Here is a 14,179-nt window from a genome sequence, read left to right on the forward strand (position 1 = left end):
GAAGAGCTGATATAAATGACCTAGAAGAATAGAACTTGTTGACACTTCTCATAATTAAAGAATAAAAGCCAAAACAAGTAAGTGTATGTTTAAAATAAAATTACAACAAAAACACACCCCAGACCTCTCAACTACATGGGTGGTTTTGAAAAATAATAGACACTGTAAATCTATGGAAGTAGCTATGGGACACCTCCATGGAAGAGGTGAGGGAGGAGCTGGAGTTGAAAACACTGTCTTTCTGGGAATACAACCCCATGGCAGAGTACTTTTCCAATCTGGGCAAGGCCCAAGTTCAATCCTCAGCACCACAGCAAAGCAAAATGCTGACCAACCCTCCTCTGTCCCTCCCTCTTTCCCATCTTTCCACTTCCTGCTATTTTTTGTCTTGGACACGAGGAATCACAACCAATCAATATTAGATGAGAATTGTGGTTCACTTAGCACTGATGGAAAAAGTGCCTTGGAATTGATTGACGGCTCAGTAAGGGGTCACTCAGATGATGAGTAGCTGATGGACAGACAGATGGTCAGTGGAATGCATGAAACAAATCCACTATATGGGTGGCTTTGATATGGATTTGATGTGCAACCACCTGCCTTGATGGTTGGGAAGGGAAGATTTTAATGTTTACAGTTACCATATGTCCAACCCTTTCTCCAAAGCTGATTTGGGGCTTTAGACATGGTGAGTTAAGCCAGGCACACAGAATTCCTACATGGTGCCCCAGTGTGAACCACAAGTACACTTCTTCAACATCCAGCTTCTTCCTGTTTTATTTTACTTTTTGCTCTGTCTCACATCTAAATTGGTTTGTTCTTCCACATGTTCTGCAGAGACCAGCACAGGTGATGCAGGGGAACAGCCCAGACACCAGGAGAGTTGTGATGGGGACATTCATAGCAGTGTAGCAGGATACTTACTGAACCCTGCCAGCAAGTCAGAAACACAGTGTGCTGACACCTAAGTTCTCTCCTCCCACGCCCACTCTGGGAGTGCACTGGGAGACTTGATTCTTTTATGTATCAATATCCTGACACTTAGCACATTTCTCATGTGGTCTGTTGAGTGTGAGTTGTACGGTGAACCAGGCACTGACTGGATATGTCAGACCTTCTGCCTGCCGAGGTTTTTCTTGATGCATGCAGTTAGGGCAGAAGCTCTCTTTGTGACCTTCTCTGATATTACTTCTATTTTCACTAGTGGCTACCAGGAAGCAGAGAGGTGCAGAAGGAATAGGGAAATGAACCCTATCAGGCATGACCCAGTGCCCTGCCTCCTCTCATCATGCAAAGTCTACAATGACCACCCAGTGAGTTTATTCTGACCAACATGAACTGATTAGGTTACACTCTCAATCTAATCATTCCATTTGTAAAATATTCCTTCATTCACACAGCAGCTCTCAGAGGACACTTCATATTTAAACTAGAACATTCTGCCCTGGACCCCAAAAGCTCACTTTTTTTTTTTTGAGGAGGGGAATACCAGGGATTGAACTCAGGGGCACTCGACCACTGAGCCACATCCTTATCCCTATTTTGTATTTTATTATAGACAGGGTCTCACTGAGTTGCTTAGCACTGAATTGCTGAACTCAGAATCTTCCTGCCTCTGCCTCCTGAACTGCTGAGATTACAAGCATGCACCAGTGCGCCTGGCTCCAAAAGCTCATTTTCATCTCATAATGCAAAATGCAGTTAGTCCATATCCATGAGTCCTGTAGTTTTAATAGCTCCAGCATGGCACAAAGACCAACTCCAAGATCTCCTCTGAGACTCCAGGCACACCCCTACCTGAGAGCCTCTGTTAAAGTCAAAAGCAAGTTACATCTGTTCAGTATACAATGGCACAGAGCACATATTGTGATGGTGGCAGAAGATGGTATCACTGCCTATGTTCAGAGTTTTGATCAATCCATCAAGATTGGAGGGTTTAACCAAAAGCAGAGAAATGTTAAATTGGAGTGAATGGACCTGTGGCAGCCCCGTATGTGAATGATGAGATGGTCCAAAGGACCTTCTGTATGGTGAACTAAACCAGGCTTCAGGTGCTAGCCAAGTGTACCCTACTAATGAGAGACTACCCTTATAGCTAAGCAACTGAGCCTCAGCCAATCCCGGGCAGAAAGCTGCCAAATACTGCCCAGTCAGACAGACTCCAGGCTGCACCAATCAGGTCACTTCCACCTGTGATTTCCTGTCCTGGTGTTTGTAAACGTGGCTCACCACATTGCTGAATGCTGGGGGACATTTGAGACTGTCTAGTGTGTGAAACTCCTGGGTCTAGTGCTTTCCTCTTGCTGTAGGAGGCTGTGCCCAGGTGAGATGCTCTGTCTCTTTAGCTTCTCCTGTCACATTCACCATGGCAGCCAGCATTCACACGGGGCAGCAAGCACGGGAGCAAAGCTGGCTCCTTCAAGGTGGGAGCTCATATTTCTCTTTAATTTTGTTTGAATTCAGCTGTGAATGTCCAACATGGCCACTAGCCACAGAGTCTGCACTGCATCCTTATCACTTTCCCCTGCCGTTGCAAAGAGGCACTGTGATGGCTGGCTTCTGACCTCCAGGGTGTTACCTGGATTCCCAGTACCTTGATTACCATATTTTTAAGATGTATGTTAAAACACAAGATTCTGGACTGATTTAACAAGTTAATATAGCATGTGTAAAAGGTGACCCTGAGGTCTAGAAAAAGGCTTCTGGGCTCTCATTTCCTTGGATGGACACCATTCATGTGAGGCCATCAGTCTGTGAGAATATAGGGACACTAGTCCACATGGAAATCTTAAAGATTTTAATTATTAAAGAATGGCTTCAAAATGTTCTTATGTATTTGCTGTTAGTGAAGAAAAGATTGTTTATTAATGTAAGAAATGTGTGACAACCAGGACTGACAATGTGTAAGTCCTCATTATTATCATCACTTCTCTATAAATTTTAACTTCTTACTGCACAATATCAGATCCTTTTTAGTTGAACAATATCAAGACTGTTGAGGTTTGATGATTATATCACAATACAAAACTCATGTCATATTGGCTACAAATTTTAGAGGCTAATTAAACCTCTAATATGTAGGCAAAAAAAGAATAAATACACAATACTGGTATAAAAATTTTCACATGAATACCAACAGGCGCACATGGTGAATGTAAGGCAAATTAGTCTACATTAAGGAACAGCTGAAGGTAACTCTTGTGACTATCAGTGGTGGAAGAGTTCAATAACTTAGGATCCAATAAAATATCTCACACTTGTTTAAAAAGTTCATGCTTGTTTAAGAGACTAAATTCTAACATCTATTTTTAGAAAATACATGTTCGAATGAAGTTTTTGCTTACTTGTTATATGTTATAAAAATTAAGAGTTCAATACCTTTATATATATACTATATGAATGTGAGTGTTTGCACACATGTATAACATAGGTATGTCCACACATACCTCTATGTGTTAGTTCTGCACAGAGGGAGGTGTATTGTTCCATGCTGACCCCTCACACACACCTGTTTATACACTCACCTATTTAATATTTAGGTTCATCTGAAATAGATCTTGTGATAAATACTAATTGAATTAATTGTGACTGAGTTCAAAGTAAAATATGATCTGATTGCATGGCTTGATAATGTAGACCTCTGATAATTATACTTAAACACTTGTACATGGTGTTTTGCTCCTGAGTTAGCCTATTTTATGAAAACACAACAATCAGGCAGCTAAGTGTATAAAGCCTACTTTCTCTTGCAGAAGCATGTTTGAATTACGAAGGATTAGTGAAATCTTGACTTTTATCATTTACTCTAGCCATTCACACCAAAGGGTCCTTCCTCTTCTTCCTGGTTAGGAAACAAAGCCAGTTAAGCCCAGTGCAATGCAATTCGATTACCTGATAATTACATAAACACACTTTTCTTCCAAGCACAAATGTCCTGTCTCCTCAAGAACTCCACAGGACCTGGGCACTCTTAAAACCAACCACCTGAAGAGAGTATCTTCAGGACTTACCAGAGGGTAAAGAGATGTATTTCTCATTTTATAATTGCTTCTGCTCTCAATATTAAGAATGCCAAAAACATTTTTCTAAGGTACCCAAAATACATATATTTGTGTGTGTGTGTATGTGTGTAATTATAAGCTCATAGTCATAGACTCAACTCTAATTTGTATTGATCAATGATACTATAGCTCATAATCTCCATATTAAATATTGCAATGAAGTGGCAAATTAGAAATATTTATCTCTCTGTTATTTTTCTTCCTTTCTTTTAAACTTCTGGCTCATAAAAAAACTGAAAAAAAAAACCTTTAATATTTTCAAGTAGTTGTTCCTTGATTTCAGTGTAGTTGACCCCATTTTATCTATTACATTGAAGTTGTATAATTAATTGTTTCAAAATATGGTATATCCTTGAGCCCAAATTCTGAAATAACAATCAAGCCTTTGATATAAATCCTCTCTGTGCCTATGTTCCAGAAAATGTGCTCAAAATGACCATTTTATTTCCCTGTAGCCTGTACTAAGGAGAAATATTACTGAGATGTTCAGATTAACATTAACCACTTTTTCTAATTAAGTCAATTCAATCAGAATATTCTCTCAGGCCAATTCTTTCCTGACTGAGAGTCTGGTCAACAGCCAGAATAAAAGAAAATTGAATGGTACTAATCCATCTTCCTTGCGGAGAAAGGAAGGCTTCTGATGTGCTGGCTGGGGAAGCTGTCTGGTCCCCTGTGCAGACTGGCTGCTCCCTGGCCGCCCTGCTGCCTGCTGTCCACCCTGCAAGCAGGCATGCTGCGAAGAGTAGAGGGAGCCAGCGTGGCCCTGAGATGATCTCTGCAGCTGCCCTGTCATGAAGGCTTGAGTTCTGGAATAGGCCACAGGGAAATGTGTGGGAAACTGGTGTGGGAATTGGCTTATTGCTCTGCTCCTCACGATTATGGGGAGAGAGACCTCTGCCTGCGCTGACCTGGTAATATGGAATCGCAGCCGACATTCCCTGCAATGAGCAGCTTCCCATCCCAGAATGAGATCCAGTCTGCAGAGTGAGCTCAGCGATCGTGGTGTCCAGAATAATCCCAGATCCAGATGGCAGAAAATGTAGTGGTCTAAAATGACAGACGTTTAAGGCAGTCAGTGACTAAACACACACATAGGTGGATATTTCTGAAGTTACACAATCAACACAAACACTTTTATTTTATATACTTATTACATTTTGAGTATAATAAAAATGCAAAAAATTACATAAAAAATAAATGTTCTCAGGATATCCACATGAATGTCCTGTTTCAAAGGTCTCAAAATGATATCATGAATTAGAATTTAAAATGAAAAACTTGAAAAGCATAAAGGAATTTTTCCATTCCATGGTGCTTTGCTCATTAAAACAAAATGTTCACAATAAGTTTTTAAAGGATACAATTGATATGTTTTTACAATTAATTCAATTAATGTGTTTTAATTAAAACTCTAAGGATTATAAACAAAATGAAGAAAAGACAGTCTGGATAGGATCTCCTTTTCTAAGATGGACTCCTGGTCACTGTATTGGCCCTGGTTGTTCCAGGGCCAGGCAGCAGTCATCCAGCGATAGCCCTCTGCCTGGGAGCCCAGGAAATCCGACTAAGCTCATCTGCAGTAAGTAGCCCTTTCCTCCTGTCCCTGCTCCCTTCCTGGAAGCAACCCCCTTCCCAGCAGACCTTGCCGGCAGCCTTCTCTGCTTTGCAGGTGTAAATGACAAGAGTTTCCCTTTTGTCCATCTGTCACCTGGTTGTGAGCCACCATTAAACTGTATTGAATCCCATGAAGCAGTTGGTGGTGTGGACAGGGTGGCATGGCCATGACCTCTGTTCCTGGGTAGCCTCTCTTGGGGGTCTTCTCTGGTGCCCTGGTCAGTTCCAGGCCCTGCTGGTGCCCTTGGGACAGCCTGGCACCTGTTGCTGAGCTGCTTCTTGAGTTTGCCAGTGGCTCCCAGCATTCTCCTTACCCAGGCCTGAGTCTTGAAACCTCCCCTGCTCAGGCCTGAAATCCAGGGTAGACTCTAGACAGCTGGGGTCCTATATTAGGACAGGACATGAGGGCTACACCTTAGTATAGGTCTGGGCATTCCTATGTGTGTTCCTAGTGATAGCCTGGGTTTGCTAAAGGCCTACTCCAAGGTCTCTCACAATTGAAAAAGCATCAGAATTCATTTTAATTGACAAAGCATAAAAATGCACACTTATGGTGCACAGTGTGAGGTGTTGTCCCACTTTCTCCTCTCGTGCTTACTTTCATTACAGTACCAATTTATCTGGTCTGTGTGATATGGAGGACCTCTTTGGAGGTGGGTGGTGGTGTGCTCCCCCATAATATATAACTGGTAACCTTAGTCTCATGGCCACCGTCAGGTGAGAGAGGAGCCCACCTGTTACCATTGCTGCTATACACCATCTGCTCTTGAGAACCTTGTTCCTCTACTCCCTAGATCACCTGCCAACACTACACAGCTGCTAAAGTGCTGCAGGACCTCCAGCCACTGTGCCTGGAACAGAGCAACAGAGGTCATGGCCATGCCACCCTGTCCACACCATCAACTGCTTCACTGGATTCAATACAGTTTAATGGTGGTTCACAACCAGGTGACAAATGGACAAGTCCCACTGCCTGCCAATGCACAAAGGGACTGGAGGCTTTGCAAGCAGCAGAGTTCACCTTGCTCCTCCCAGGAGAGGTGATACATCTCTCCAAATGCAGACCCCAGTTCCAGGGACGGTGGCCCAAAGCCCTGAAATGACAGGTGCTGCTGCTGATGTGGCCACCTACTTACAATGCTCTCCTTCCTGTAGTCACCCAGAGGGCACACAGAGCCATCACGTGCACACTGAACCCCAAAGCCAGAGATAGGGCAGCTAGATCATAACAACAAAGGAGCCCAAAATACAGGGGAGTAAACACATACCTACAGAAATTAACAGTTCGTAACTTGACCCAGCAGAATATTCAAAAGTTGTTAAAAATTTGTAAAGCAAAGAAATAAAAGGCCCCTGGTAGCCTTTGTGCTCTATAAGGTAGGTTCAGAACTGAGATCAGCATTTGTTAAAATGTGTAGTTGCTGGAGTTTCATGGTCAGAATTAGTACTGGGGTTGAACTGGTGGTTGGACTTGCAGATCCTGCTGAACTGAAAATAGTGCTCTAATAATCCTAGAGAAACAGTTGACAGAGGCGTGAAGGGAAATGGGTTCACCTTACTCTACCTGCAGCCCTGCAGCTTCCCACAGTTAGGACACCCTGGCCCTACAATAGCCCAGTGGGCTCAGCTGCTCCAACGAAATAATAATACATGAAAACTAAACCAGGTCCTGGTACTCACAACCTAGCTTGACCTTGAGTTCTAGCAGACCCCAGTTAAAGTAGCTGATCCCTCCTTGGTAAGTTAGAACTGGGACTTTAAGAACTAAAATCCATTGTACATAATACCTGATTAATGAGCAGGGGACTATTCTCACTGCACCTTGGTAAGAGCCCACAATTGCATGAGATCTGCAAAAGGTCAGTGCTTAATTATATTACATTATGAAGTCCAGAGGCAACCAGAAAACATTTTGCTATCATGGATCTCACTAATGTATCCTAGTCAGCGCTGTCTCCACAGCAGGCAGCTGCAGATAGTCCACCTCCACAGCTGACCCACACACTTACTTGAGGCCCCTCAGTACTGAGGCACCCATCATGCTTTGGTTCATAGAAACAGATGCTCAGAGTCTCAGCCCACCGGAGACACCCTGATTACAAAGTGGATCAACCACGGGCCTCCTGTCCTGTGGAATGGGTGACCCTCCCTGTTTTAGTGTCGGGAAGGATACCTTGATGCTGGCTCAGGTCACCTCTCATAACCCCTCGCCCCACCCAGGGATCCCCTCTGTAGGAAAGGAATGACTGTCAAAGAAGAAGCGCAGGCTGTGTGTGTGTGTGTGACACTGTCACACATCTGAAGTGTGAGAAAGGTCGGGAATCTGCTCCTTTTCACCCTGTACCCAGGATGCCCTTGATGAAGGATGAGTTGCTAAGGCCACTACATTTATCCATGCTTTTACAGATATATTAGCACTGGACCTCCTGGTCAACAACTGTCTCTGTAATCACATTCATGTTGAACTGTTTCTTAAGGGCCTTCTGCTTTAGTACAGTGTGCTCTGGGAATCTCTTTCCTCTCACAGTGTCAAAGTGTAACCCAAGGTCTTCCATGTTTCTGCAGATACCAAGAACACAAGGTCAAGCTTTGCAGGACACTCCATGCCCTTCAGATTTGTGGACATTACTGACAATTCCTAAGACACATGTCTTGCTTCTCCAATCACGCAGTCCTGAGCCTTTATAAACACCACTCAGCAGTACCTCCATTCCCCTGCTGGGTCTCAGACAGCTGGAAGAATGTGTGGGCTACATAAGGACAAGTACAGCCCTAAATGGGTATCTGTCTCACCCCTGGTCAGCACCTCCCTTATGACAAGCTCCTGGCTGACTCTCACCTCAACTAGGCTTTCAAATTCCTTCCCATCTCCCTTTCCTAGGCTTTCCTGTGAGGCCTTGGTGTGTTCATGAACTCTCTCCCTGTGGACCTGAAATATACCCCCTGTCCCTTCTATATTCCTTCCTGTCTGCCTCTCCTGAGGAGGCCAGTCCACAGGCTCACACTCTTCTGGTCCATATTCCTCACAGCCTTACCCATAAGCCAGGTACCCGCCCTCCTGGTGGGGTCCATTTGAGCCTATGGTGTCACCACTTAACAACCTTTCTCGGTATTTAGTTATAAGTGGTGGGTATCTTATCTGGGCTCTTTCTCTGATCTCTCCATGGAATTGAAATTAGTTTTCCAGGGGCATTTCCACAGACAATGTGGGTCACCAGGACAGGAGACAGAAAATCCACTGAGAAAATACCGATTTACATTGCAGACAACAAGGAGTTCAATTCCATATCCCAGAATCCAACCCTAACCTCCCACGAATGATGATTCTGGTGGAAGTCAGGCAGCAATGCATGGCAAGGGCAGCTACACCCCTCTGCTCACATTGTACCTTGTTACTGCTGGTCTGGGTGCTTTGATTGACAGCCAGGAGGCCCAAACCCTCCAAGTAGCCATCATTTCCCACAATCCACATGAGTGCCGAGAGCCACATGCCACCAACTTTCATCAGAGTTATCCCTACAGTCTGAACACTCATTGGTGGACCTTTCCAGTTCAACCATTAGGCAGGTGAAAGGCCAAGGGCTAATTGGCCAGTGAGCGGGTGACCCCAGGTTGGTGCAGGAGCCCCACCATCAGCCCAGATGCTACACTTCATGAAACAGAGAGTGACAGCATCCAAGAACACCATCGGGCAGGGATGGTCCTGTGAATTAAAATCTGTCTGCAGCATGCCCCCTCTCTTCACCCTGGGCAGGCCCTCCACTACTCTGCCCTCTAAGATTGGGTCCTTTGGTTCCATCATGTGGTCTTCTGCCTGCATCCTTCCAGATCTCACCCATGATCCCTTCTCCTGTTCCTCCAACCATGAACACAGTCACCTTCTCCTTAATGACATGAATACCACTGCACTTCATATGTGCGTAACCAAACAACTAAGTTACCACATCTACCCCATTGACCAAAAGAATACACTATGATATCATTGCTATAAAAAAACAGTTTAAGCAAAGTTTCTAATTCTACCAAGATATCATTGGAAACCCCAGAGCTTCAGGACTGTTTTCTTGCATATTACTATGGAAGTGAGGGCACTGGGTTACACCTGGCCCACAGAGACTCTTTCCTCCAGCCCCTTCCTCTTATTCCTCACTTTCTCATTTCTCATGACCAATATTTCCTTTGCTATTTAGGGAACATTGTAGCCTACTCTATAAAAGGCTCCTCTGCTATGAATACCACTCAAATGATTCAAGTAACCACATTCAGAACCAGTGTCTAGACACCAAGGAGCAACACTAACATGGCTTCTGTCTGAAGAATCCACTCTTTTCCTGCTCGGGGATATTGCACAGCATGCCTTTCAAGAAACTCTGGATGTCCTTTTTTATCTCTGGAGATTCCTATCTTCCTTGGATTGGCCCTGGTTACTTTATTAAACTTCAACATCTTCCACTATGTAAAAAAGCGACAACAAGATAAAATGCACAGATATTCCAAGGACTACATTCCCAGGGTTGAGGAAAATTATACTGAAGACATACCAATTTATGTCTTCAGTATAATATAATCCAGGACCAATACATGAAAATTTCTATGAACAAATGAAAGCCCGACAAGAGAGGTCTATAAATGGCATGCAAGAAGCTGCTCCATCTGCATATGTGCCTGCTGCACCTCCCTTAGTCACAGCCTAAAGGGGAAGCCAGGAAGCCCATGAAACAGAATGCCCACTTGTTAGAGGCAGAGAAAGACAAATCACATGCAGGGGACGCCAGCATTTCTAAGACCAACTTGGTGGAGAGTCTCCCCAGAAAGCCAGGCATTTGAGGGAAACATTCACGATGATCCCATCAGACTGGACTGATGTGCCAAGACAGAACCCATAAACCAGCCAGACGATGACCTAAGTCAATGACGATGCTCCTATTGGAAATGTTCTTAAGAAATCAGAATCCCACCTAGCACAGATGACCTGTCAGAGTGCCAGTCTGGTCATCTGATGTTGAGTTGGTGGCTTACCTATTACTCAAAGATGATATCCATGGTATTAAATACAGGGCCATTAAAATTAGTGATATGAATCCACCTATAAATTGCCTAAGTAATAAATTTAAAAAAAATCTAGCTTGCAAATTAAGCCTGATGAGTCAAAACTTCACAAAAATTCTGAGTAGAGAAATAAACAAAAATGTTTAAAAGTATCAATGAGTTCAAGAACATGTTAAAAGAATGATAAAAATCAACAAGTAAAACAACAACAATAACACATTTTTCCTCTTTCACCAAAGTGAAACGCATTGTAATTAGCAGAAAGTTCTCATTGAAAGGTGTAGGTGAAGTTAAAATATATATGTAAGAGAATTGGGATAATCTACTTAAGAAGCATTTTTACCAAAAGGAAATATTTTCATTAGTTTAACAATGATTGTAAAATTAATGTATCTTCCATGCAGCAATAAATTAATACCAAAAATAATGTAGAAATTCCACTAGCCTGAGAAAATTACTATGAACAATTGTCTGTTGACATTTATAGTTATTTTTCTATTGTGCATACCCATGAAATCATACCCATATCACTTGCTTCTTATTTACTTAAAAAAGGAAAGATTATCATATATATATCTATACACATATATATATTTTAACTTTCTGTAATGACATATTGCGGATTTGTTTATATTGTTATACTGAACTATATCAAAATACAGTTATATAACATAATTTTAATGTCTAAAAATGTCCCATTGATGACTAAATAAAAATTTATTAAAATAAATATTTAAAGGATATTTGACTTATTTCCAATTTCCAGTTATTTTCATTGACAAATAATATTATAATGGGAATCTTCTGTACATGTCTGGGTACTTTTCTACTTTCTTCTTTAGGCTAAAAGCCTAAAGAGAAATTGCTTTAGTAAAAAAGTGTTCATATTGTGGATCATCACAAGATAGATTTCTGAAGGGTCAAGACTTGGGTCAAAATGTGCATGCCATTTAAATTCTACGACAATACTACTAAATTGTTCTCTATAAAATTATTTTAAAAACTAAAACTGATGGCCTTGGTGATGCACACCTTGTAATCCCAGTGCTCAGTGGACTGAGGAAGAGGATTGTGAATTGCCAGAAGCAACTCATAGAGACCCTGTCTCCACATAAAATTTAAAATGTGGTTGGGGATGTGGATCAGTGTTAAAGTGCCCTGGGTTTAACCCTGGTAAAATGAAAAACCCTCCTATTATCTTACCCTGTTGAAAAAGGGGCTTTCACCTGCTTTATAATAAACATTTTCAACTAAAAAATGTAAAAATAAAAGCATCTGCTGTCTGTACCAGTTGGAGGCTCTGGCTAGAGGCCCATGGCTTCCCCTCCTTGAGCAGCCGATTAAGTCCACACCCCAACTCCTTTCCTTATCAAACTCCCACTCAGGGCCTCCATGTACCTGCCTATCACCCTGAGACAAAAACCACAAGGAGGGGCAGCCCTGTGGCCAGGGCCTGGAGAATTATTTAAATCAGCCAATCCACAAGGTGCAGAGAACCCTGGCCAGTACCAGCCCAGCAACCCTGCTTCAGATGCTTCCCAGAGCCTAGCCTGTCTCCCTCAGTGGCCCTGCCTGGCAGCCTGCTCTTCTTCAAACTGTAAGTAAGACTTCTGCTTTTCATCTACCCAGGCTCAGTGTTGTGTCTCATCATAAAAAATCTTGTTCTTGTAAAAACCCTAAATATGCTGGGGCCAGAACCTTCATGGGTACTGAAGTGATCAGAGAAGAAAGGCAGATTCTCCTGATTGCTACATATCCTTTTGTTGTTGTTATTTGCTTGTTTTGTTTCAAGCTTTTTATTCCATCCTTTGTATTAACAATCTTTTTATAAATATAGAGGCATCAGCAAGGCCCAGTTCTGAACCTTGACATGCACATGGATTTGCAGACCCACCCCCATCAGGATGTAAAACTGCTCCTCTCCCCCAGGGAGCTCCAGTGCTGTCCCTGGTGACTCAGCCCTTCCTCTGCCCTCTCCTCAGGAACTGAATTCTGGGAACCTGGACCCCAGGGCTGGCTTTGCTGTTGCATTCTTAGAGCACCATGGGAGTGCCTCCAGCATGCAGCCTCTGCAGCCTGGCTCCTCCCAGCACAGACCCTGCTGATGCACCTTCCTCTGTGAATGTTTGCCCCAGAGTGATACCTCATGCCTTTCCCCCATTACTTGGAGAATATTGGACTTGTTTCTAAATTTTGTCTCCTATGAATAAAATTGGATTGTGTGCACACACATTTTCATGTGGACAAGAGTCATTTCTCTGCCTGGGTCACACAGCAGGTGACTGATGACAGGAAGCCACCATTTTCTCCAGTAGGGCTAGATTTCTGTGTCCCCCCACTTTCCACAGTGCACAGGAAGGCCATCTTCTCAGATCACTCATGGAACCTGTTAGTTTTCCTTTTTCCACTCTAATAATGTAAGGGTCTGGCGGAGCGTCGGAGGGAGAGACCACACAAGAGACCAGCTTCATGCAACTGCAGGGGGGAGTTTTATTGAACCAGCATGCTGGGGCTCAAGGCTCACTCAGGAAGGGAGAGCAGCCCAGAGCCCAGAGCAGAGGTCAAGCAGAGCTTAAGTACACTTTTTGGAGAGGGTGGGGGGCTTTGCATACATCAGAACAAATCATCTTGAGGCACGGGAAAATTGAACAACAACCCTGAGCCATGATTAGTACATCTATTGGCGGGAACAGTCTGGGCAGAGGTGATTGGTCACCCCTGAGTGGGGTACACATTTAAACTGATTGGTTTTGTGGCCTGGATGCTTACGTCTGAGCTATTTGGAGCCCTTAGCTAATAAACAACCAGGGAATCAATGAAAATATTTACTGGGCAGTTCAGGTATTGTTCTAACAGCTACAGAGATTACAGGTTCTGGGGGTAGCAGAGGAATTTTAACAATACCTAGCCTATTATTATTATTTTTAGCCCAAGCCTTTCAATTTAGAAACCTTACAATCCCCAGTCTTTTACACTTTAACTCAGACTCTTGCAGCTTAGAGTCAGCTTAGAAATTTTACCTTTACAATAAGTCTGGTGTGTTTCATGTTGTCTTTTTCTAGTGACAACTAGTGTGATAATGTGATGGTCACTTAAGAGTGAATGAACAGGGTTGACTCTGCTCAGAAAACCAAGTCTGGAATCTAAAATAAGGAGAGTATGGGTTGGAGCTCTCCTTGTGTCCTAGAAGCTAGTGTCACCCTGTGGTTGCTGACCCTGCCTTGAACTCCTTTGGCTATTTGAACTCCAGGCTGTAAAGGTGCAGCAAGTCCCCTCCCCCCCCCACTTCCACATGCCCTTCTGTGGGTTTCTAACAACCAGCTTTCTGTCCAGAGATCCTGTTCACAGTGTTTCAGGAAGAGTGTGAATGGCAGTGATTCAGAGGAAGGACATGACCCAGGACAGCCCCTGGGAAGACAGAGGTCTGAGTCCCCCCAGGATGCAGCCCTGGA

Source organism: Ictidomys tridecemlineatus, chromosome 1 (genome assembly GCF_052094955.1).
Source record: "Ictidomys tridecemlineatus isolate mIctTri1 chromosome 1, mIctTri1.hap1, whole genome shotgun sequence".
NCBI classification, from domain to species: Eukaryota; Metazoa; Chordata; class Mammalia; order Rodentia; family Sciuridae; genus Ictidomys; species Ictidomys tridecemlineatus.